The sequence below is a fragment of the Aphelocoma coerulescens genome, chromosome 6, assembly GCF_041296385.1.
Source record: "Aphelocoma coerulescens isolate FSJ_1873_10779 chromosome 6, UR_Acoe_1.0, whole genome shotgun sequence".
Classification (NCBI taxonomy): Eukaryota; Metazoa; Chordata; class Aves; order Passeriformes; family Corvidae; genus Aphelocoma; species Aphelocoma coerulescens.
Window position 1 is genome coordinate 17962121 of NC_091020.1, and position 9252 is coordinate 17971372.

The 9252-nt window shown below is 45.4% G+C and overlaps 1 long non-coding RNA gene across 2 annotated transcripts; it reads left to right on the top strand.

Annotated features, from left to right (window-relative positions):
* The first annotated feature begins 1785 nt into the window (after positions 1 to 1785).
* On the top strand, positions 1786 to 6306 carry LOC138112425 (uncharacterized). 2 transcript variants are annotated; one of them, XR_011151732.1, is made up of 3 exons: positions 1786 to 1920; positions 2903 to 3140; positions 5703 to 6306. It is a non-coding gene; the product is annotated as an uncharacterized lncRNA (long non-coding RNA). The 2 variants fall into 2 exon arrangements; XR_011151733.1 differs by having other exon boundaries at positions 2906 to 3140.
* Positions 6307 to 9252: the final 2946 nt, after the last annotated feature.

Sequence of the window (9252 nt, forward strand, 5' to 3'; positions counted from 1 at the left end):
TTTACTTGAGCACTAAACAAATCCAACAGCTGTAGGCAAGGTGTAGGCTCAGGAGGTCCCACAGCCCGAGGGGCCTTCTTTTGCCTTCAAAGTGAGGTGCTGGGCACAAAAGCAAAACATTACATTGTCTGCCTGTGCAGGGTGCTGATTGCAAGTGTTTGCTGACCACAGCTTGCCAGCTCCAGCTGCCAGCACCCAGAAAGCTCTAAAAGGCCAGGACCTCATCAATGATGACAATGGTGGGGGAGGGGAAATACTGGGAAAACTCTGTTCCATGTCTTAATAAATCATAATGTTGCTGATATCAGTGTGCTGGTATTGAAGGAGTTACTGGAGGCAATAGGAAATAGGCTCATCAAGCAGAAAGTTTTGTTTGAGTGGTGCATCAGCTGGGCATGTGTTAGCACTGTCCTCGTGCACACTTGGAGGTCAGGTGTGCATGAGGGATTTCAGTGATCAGGCTGAAACAGTGCCAGAAAATCTGGAAGGAAATTTCATCTGTCAAAACCTTTGTTTCTTTAGTTTAATCATTCCCATCATGTTTTGGACAGATAGTTTTGAAAATATAACCTAGTGGCAAGAGACTGCATTTTATTCTCAGCTTTGCCATGAATGATCTGGGCTGCCTCCTGCAAGGCAGCTCTGTGCCTGCATTGGTAGCTGGGGCTTTTGCCTCTTGGGTTATAAACTCTCTCTTTCTGGGGTAGGAGCTGCAAGATCGTGTGATCTGCTCAAGCCTTTCAGCACTTACATGGAAGGAGTGCTTCACAGAAGGTGAGGTTATTGGTGGTTATTAAAAACAGAGGTCCGGATATAATCTGGCTGTTCCTTAGGGCTCAAAGCATCTGCTGCTGGCTGTGGTTAGTCAGAGGATACCTTTGGTCTGACTCAATAAAGCTAGTTTTGTTGCAATAGTTATTCAAACAACCTCACATTCTTTTTATAGATGGAAAAATCTGGCTGTTCTTTAATTGGAGGTACAAACTTGACATCCCTGGAGAGATGGGAATCCAGATTACCTGGAGGCAGATTAAAAGGGAGACTCTCAATATAAATTGTCATGCATCTCACTAATTTGCAGCAGTGTGGCTTGCAACACTTGCTACTTTTCTGCATTAGAAGTGCTGAGTTTGCACAGATTCTCTGGACATCTGTGGAAGCCACAAGGCATTGCCTATGGAGATGCTTTAGTAAAACAGCAGACTCGAGCAATGCCCATGTTTGCAGAGTGACTCAGTCAGAGTGCAGAGTTGGGTCTGCCAGTTCATGGTCCCCAGCCATGCACTGAAGCATGAAGAGAACACAGCGTGTGGGTGATGGAGCGGAAAGCGCTCAGCTGGCTCTTACGCGGAACCTTCTCCCATTGAACAGATCTTGCCCTTACAGGCATGCACGTGGTTCCTGTTAAGTCCCTCCACAGGGCTGAATTTGACTGAATTTCCTACAGTACATTTTAGGAGGAGGAACATGTTCCCCACGGCCACCAATTCTCTCTGGCAAAAAGTAGCATCTGTTTCACTGGGCTTTCCACAAACCATTTCATGATTTGTTTGGTCACAGAAGCTGTCCTGTGCTAGCACTGTCTGTGCTAGCTGGATCTGCAGGTGTCACCATGAAGAGTTATGAGTGCCACACTGTCTTTAACATGTTTTATCCCAAAGAGGTAATATAAGGTCCTTTTTCCTTTGATATGGAATACTCTTAGGGGAAAACACAGATTACAACTGCTATTTCTTAAAATATTTTTTATTCATTAGCTGCTGTTAATAGAATCAAGGTGTTAGTAGTTAAGCAGGTAACTATTCACACAACACACCACTCATTCAGGTTCCCTCATTAGTGGGAGCAGCCGTTAGAAGGCCAATGCCAATGTGAACGCTTGGAAGCAGAAGGTCATTCTGGCACACCACTGCCTTCTGGGTAGGTCTTTAGAAATTCCTTCAGAGGGCACTTTGTTTCACCATCTGTATACATAACTCTGTATTCTTAATCTGCGTAGAGCAGCCACTGCCCTCCTGGGTGTGATCCAAGTTACACAACCTGTTGCAGGTGCTAACGTGTGCTGGCAGCCTTGTACAGCACTAAACACTGGTGGTCCAAGTTTATAATTTCTTGCAAATTCATGAGGATTAATTATCTCTGAAGTTTATCAGCCCCTAGGAGACTTTCACATAGTATCTTCTTAGCATATATCTATCTTGACTTTGGCCTGTAATGTTTCCTGGTAACTATTTTTCCATCTGAATCTATAGAATCATACAAACTTGTACAAAGGGGGCTTCTATGATACCAGGAGGTAGTATTTGACTGGGGTGGTGGAAGACGTATGTCCTCTGCAGAATATGTGATATTGTGGCATGAGGTGGGCTCAGATTCATTGGGAATAAGCTGGATGGATACCAGTACTTGGGCACACTGATGCTGTCATCTTTCTGTGGATGGAGTTGATATTTACTTTCTCCAGCTGGTTTAAGAGCCTGTGACACATAGAAAGACTCCCTGCCACAGCTCCTCTTTATGTTTTGCAGGCCGGTTGGGGTTCCCCTGGTTATCCAGCTCTCTCATACATGGAGCAATGACCTCCTCTGACAGCTGTGTTGTAATGCTCAGCCCAAATGCTGGTGAAGAACAGAGCTCCTTGCAGACCCTAGTAGGGTTAGGAGGAGCAGTGTAACTGTGTGGCACCCAGTAGATACCAATTTACATCTCTGCCCTATATGGGAACTTATCAGAGCAGGATGGCCCAAGCTTTCAAACCAGGAGGGAGCTCTGTGGGATCTTAGCTGTATGGCATGCAGTGCTGGTTACTCGTGAATAGGTTTGCTTGGGGCTTTCATATACATGCAGTAATGAGACAGTCTGCTCCTTTAGCAGGTCTCAATTAGCCTGGCTCCTTTTTCAGCAGCACTGGCTCATGCTGGTGCCTTTGCTAGTGCTCCTGGTTGGCTTTCCCTGGTCTTGCCCAGATGTGTCTTGGTCTTCTGCTGCTGAAAGAAAAAACCCTATTGCTGCACAGCAAGCATCTCCAAAGACGTCTGAGCTGTAGCTGGTGTGGAGCTGGCCAGCCTGAATGTGAAGCCAGCCAGAAAACCTGGAGAAAGGAATGTTACCATCTTGGGTGCCCAGAGTGAAGGAAAGGGGTGAGTGCTCTGAAATTCTTCCTAAATCCAGCCTTGTCTTTTCACCTCCATGGAGTCTGGCCCTCTGAAGAGGCTCCTGTCCTGAAAAGCCAAAGTGGATGGGAATAAGGGTTGGGTTAAAGGAGCCCTGAGATAGAAAATTTTGAGGGCTCCTGATCACCATTACATGGGCCCTTCCCTACTGCAGGATCCCTCAGATCTTGTTCCCTGTCTTACCTGGAGGGCTGGTTTTCAGTGCAACTGCAGCAGACCCTGTGGATCTGATCTATCAGCAGCTTGATGCTCTTGATCAACGTTACAGCCAGCGGCAGGAGAATAGGGATGCACAGGGGGATCTGACTAGTGTAACCAGGGAAACAGAGGGAGTAGGCTTTTTAGGAGCAACCAAAATGCAGAAACATTCTGAATTAGTAAATTCATTCACCAAATAGCACAGTGGAGAAAAACAAGAGGGCTGTGCTACTGTGTGTGACAGCTGAATGTGTAGTTATTACCTTTGATGGTGGAGGTGAAGTTGGCAGGTGTGTAGGTTAGCATACATTCCATGTCTTTCCATCACTGGCATTTTCTGTTAGTTTTTAGACTACATTCAGAAGTCCCACACAGAATTATAAATTTAAAACATGTGGTAGCTTGTGTATCATATGAAAAAAAGTATAAGCCAGCAGGAAAGTGTGAAAAGGCCATGCTGACATGTCAGTGAAGCAGAGTCACTAGCTGTGGATTTAAGTGCTAAGTGAAGTGCTACAGGTTGTTTCACAAAGCCAAGTTTCTTACCCAGCTTACTAAAGACCTGTCATTTAGGAAATCAGAGGCATGTGCAGCCCTTATTGACAGACCCTGCACTGCATTGTCTTCGCTGGGGGTTTGCAGTGCCAAGGGTCTTTCTCTTCTTTATTTGTTTGTCACTGTGACAGACACCCTGCCAGCCGGCAACTAAAGCATTTGTTATCTGTCATGCCCTTAACTGGAATTAGCTCCCATCCACCTTTCCCTGCTGGTTCAGTCAAACAGCTCTTCAGCAGCCAGGTTATTTCTCAGCCTCTGCTGCCGGTTTCCCCTCGATGGTACTCTTGTAATCACTATCTTGAAGTAAGAACATTTTTGTATCACTGTCCCTATCTCCCCCAACAGGAAGAGCTGCCTAACCCTGTCCTCTCAGCCATGGAAAAGCCATTTGCAAATACATCAGGAAGGAGGCACTTTTTCAGTAGTTATAAATCTGGGCTTTTACTGGGAGGTGCTTTATCTATGCCAGCTAATCTAGAGTGTCTCAGTACTCTACTGAGGATGAGGGTAATCATCTCTAAGCTATCTCACTTTCTAAGAGTTCTCTTTTACTGCTGCACTGTGGCCTCCTCATGACCACGTATCTGTTCTTTCTCCCCAGTAGTCTCCTCACAGAAGGGAATTGAATGCACTTAATAAGCTAATGTGCTCTGAAGTGGGGTTTGTGTTAAAGATGCAGTGCCTGATCACAGATTGATCCTATAAATATTTACTATTTGGTATGCTTTGAGCAGTCCTATGCACTTAAACATTGGCAGTGAACAGCAAGCACATTTATAAGGGTGTGTATGGTACCACCCTTGTGCTAGAGCTGATGCCATGAGGCCAGGAAAGCTCTCTGCCCTATCTCTTAGGGACCAGAGAAGGCCGGAGGCCATTGGCACTGCCACCATACACTGTGCCCAGGCAAACATTTGGGTTGGAAATGTCTCTATGTGCTGGCCACATGGGAAGGAGGTGTGTACTTTACAGTGCAACTAAAGGGCAAAGAGGCTGAGCTTAGAGTCCTCCTGTGCCCCAGCTCAGTGGCTCTGCTGCTGGGTGGCAGAGCAGCACTGGGCAGGAGATGCAGAAGCGTTTCTCCAGCTAAACAGAAATCTATCACAGCACAACACATACTGCAGCTGAATGAAAGTAACTCACCAGGGCAGAGAAAACTCAGCTGAAGGGGTTACTGACAAAGATGTGTCAAGCAATTAGTGATCCTTGCAGTATGTCCTGTACCTGCTCAGACAGAAGAAGGAGCTGACAGTAAACATGCTGTTAAGAAATAAAATGTGTCTAATTCCCCAGGCAGAAGCATTTATTATCTGTCTGTGCTGTTCTGTTAGGTCAAGGCATCCAGATAAGGATGAGGGCATAGAACAAGCTAGGAGAGCTGTGCCTTAACCCATCAATCATTCAGAAGCATTATGTCTTTAAATGTGCAATCAGAACTGATTTGAGTCTCTTGAGAGAAAAACCTGTGCATGCATCTCCTAGGAGAAGGTGCTTTAGTTTCAGTGATTCAGTGTCCTTCATTGCACAGGAGTTTTGTTAGGGCAAGGGTTTCTGCAGGAGCAAAGGATGGGATACTATGCTCTGATTTTCCTCAAAAATGAGGGATAGCCTAAGGACATGCCTTGTGGACCTCAGAGGAACAGGAATGGCTGAACGCTAAGTAGAGGAGGTAAGGTGGAAGGTTTCTGTGATGGCTCTTTGTCTTAAAACAATCCCTAACCATGCTCTGGCTTCCCTGTGCTGGATGAGGAACGTGAAGTCTTTTGTCCACAGAGCACAGCAGAAAATCTGGGAAGGAGAAAAGCAGCATTTTCCCAGTTCCTGGAGGATTAAGAGACCTGCACAGCATCATGCAGGAGGTCAACAGCAGAGTGGGAACCAAACAAATTCACTAGTAGTGATTCAGACTAGAGGCTGGCCCAGCCCAAGGCATATAAAACTGCACCATCCTTCTGACTGGATAAATTCCACTGAGGGGGCCACCTGCCAGCAGAAAATGTGGTCATCATAGCTGAAACATTGTTTGAAACCAGAAGGAGAAAAAAGGTGTTCTGGACATTCTGAAATTTCTGGGTTTGGGTATAATTTCCTGGTTTGAACTACCCTGGTTTAGGTATTTTCAAAATTAAATGCTTCTAGATGTTGCTTGGAAAAGACTCTTCAGCTGTATTGGTGTGCAAAGGGGGTGATCTTATATACTATTATGTGGAATGGAAGGAGTCAAATCAAAGACAAAGGAAGGCAAACACTTAAGGCTGAGACAGCCTCATGAACAACCAACCACACAAGAAACCTGGCACATCACAGCTTTTTGTTTGTTTTCCGATAAATCCAAAAAGTTTGTAAATTTTTTCCTTCAATTTTTCACCTTTCTGAATCCAAATTAAAGCTAGCTGTGAAACAAAAAATTCCCTTTTCGATGCTTCTTTATTATAACCTCTTATATGCAGGCAGAGTGTGACTCAGCTTAATTGGCACTGGAGAGACTAGAGACAAAGAAAAATCCCATAAACACAGAAAATAAATCCCACACAAATATTAAAACAAAGCTACTGTATTGTTACTAGCAGTTCTAGAGACATTTCCTGAATACTCTCATGTCTGCAGTATCTTCCACAACATCAACCCCAGCATGTTGTGTGGTCATTAGTCCAAAGAACTAATTAGTCTGAGATGGGCTTGTTAGTCAGGAGTGGCAAACTCATTTACAAGCTTCGTTCCCAAAGATTCAATATTTATTATGTGCCATCAAACATCTTGATAATTTGATGGCTGGCCTTCTCAGAGGCTTGGAGTGCTCAAACAAAGCCTGGGGAAGAGAACTGGAAGATCTGGCAGGAATGATGTGGAGGAATAGGAGTGCTGCCTCCAAAACTGAGTAAGATTGTGGGACCCACAGTCATTCCAGCCCTCTGTGTCCCCATGCTGCAACAGGGGCTGTCATGAAAGCAGAACTTAGAGCAGGGCAACTACTGGCAGCTACTCCTGATCCCGCTGTACCTGCCTGACATGTCATATTTTCCATCAGTGGCAGCCAGAGAGGCTGTTTAGGGAGAGCCTGCAAGCTGTTTGAGGCTGTTCCAGGTCTGCTCCACTCAGACCTGTGTCCACAAATGTTTTGTGTGTGTTAGAGGGCACATCTTTGCTTTTACCATCTGGTTTTGGACCTTGTTTGCTGTGATCTCCCTAAAGCCTTGGTGAACTTGTTGATGCTGTCTGCTGCCATGACATCCTATGGAAACAATTTCCAGAAGTTGATCGCCCCCAGTAGGAAATAAACAAATGTACTCTTATATGTCAAGTGCATTTCAAATTTCCAGTAATTCTTGGGGCATTTTAAACCTCCTTAGCTTCAAACAAGGAAGCTTAGTCATAGGCCAAAGCCACCAAGATGCCTCAGATGACATGTTTCTCACTCTGAGCACTCAGAGCCCATGCTTAGAGTGGAGGGCTCTCCTCATTAAAATCCAGGTGTGGAACTCATTGCACCAAACTCATGATCTAAAAGACAGGCATCCAAAAACTAATCCAGGTATCCATATATAGAAGTTACAGATGCACCACCAGCAGATGATTCACCCTTTTCTAAAACAGGTATCTCAGATTGCTGCTGTGAGTCACTGTGGGCACTGCCTCCCTGTCTCCCCTGACTAGAGGATGCTTATTTAACCAAAGTGGATTTCACACATGTTTAAAATTGCTGAATTGGAACGTGTCCCCACCATCTTTGCCCTGTGAAAAGAGACACATCAATTCTAAGTCATCCTGAAAGATGAATTAGAAAGATGACTTTTGGCTGAAGGGGGATAGTGGACAGGTGAGTGCAGGGCAGCCTGATGCTCCGTCACCTGCTTGAGGTGAGAAAACATCTTGACCTCAGCCACAGTTGTAGTCTTTCAGGGCTTTTAAATTAATTATCTTGGTTTTCTAATGATGTACTTACCAGTGATCACCCAAGAACAATCTGTCCAAGCATTTCTTTGGGATTCAGGATCAGGCCAAATCTATTTTAGTTGATGATATGGTAGCAAAATGTGTGATATTTGAATCACCAGTATTTAATTAGGCAACTCAAAAAGACAAGGAAGAAGAGCAATATTATGATTGTGTAAGTCTCCTCCTGTTTCTGAACATTAGGAGCCACATGGCAGGGGTTACCAGAATTGTGTGATTACCTTAGAAACTTCTAGTTTTATATGACTATGTAAATGTGACAGAATGTTAGACCTCTCTGTAGATGAAGGAACAAGTATTTAGGATCATTTTGTCAAAATGACAATTTCACTTAGTCGGCATATAAGGTGCCTGAAGGTCACAGGCATTTTCAAAAGCGATAAGCATTTCTTCTGTTTGAGTGATAAAGACCAGAGTTTCGTAAAAAGCTATTTTAAGAGAACGGAAAAAAAAAAAAAAGTAAAACAAGCAGCTGTGTTTGTTACAAAGCCAAAGTGGCATGTAAGAGCTGTCATCACTGTGGTCTCTATTATGAAATACTATTTGCTCTGCAAAGTGCTGTATCTTTCCATGCAGTTTAAAAAGAAATAAAAGACAGTTTTACAAGGTTGGTTATTTTCAGTTAAGAATTCTGAGTGAGGATTTGATTGCCTTCATGTGATGCCAGCTTTCAAAATACGGTTACAAAATTACCAGATTATACCACAGCTAATATTTATATGTATGAAAATCATACTTTTAAACCTCCATCCCAAATCTAAGTATTCTGCTTTATGAATGATGCTTTTGTGTTGTTTATATATGTGTATATGTGTCTGTATTTGACTACATGAGTCCACGCGCATACTGAATTGCAATTCTTTGCCTCCCGGATTTTTTATAGTGTCTTTTTAAAGCTAAAACCGGAGCTCATTTTTAAACACAAGTCGAAGCGCTCGTATTTCCCACGATTCCAGCATCTGATGCTTTTTTTGAGAAAGTCCAACGACGGGCTGGGGCAGGGCTGGGAATGGGGCTGGGGCGGGGCAGGGCCGGGCGGGGCTGGGCGGCGGGATTGGCCCGGCGCGGTCAGGCGCCGTGGGCTGTTGCACACAGGCGGCTCGGGCCCCGGTGACCGGCAGTAACCCCGGGGAAGCCCGGCCCACTGCGGGTGTTCCCCCCCCGATGCCGGGCCTGCACCGTCAGCTGGCGCTGGTTGTGCCCGGCCCCCCCGGCTGCGAGGGCGCCTGGCTGCCCTGGGGCCCGTGCTGCCCACACAGCGCTGCTGTGGCCGTGGCAGCCGCGGGACGGAGCGCTGCCACGGACCCCGGGACGAGAGCTCCCTCAGGGGCTGGGCTGAGGGGACTGGGCATTCGGCACATGCCATCCA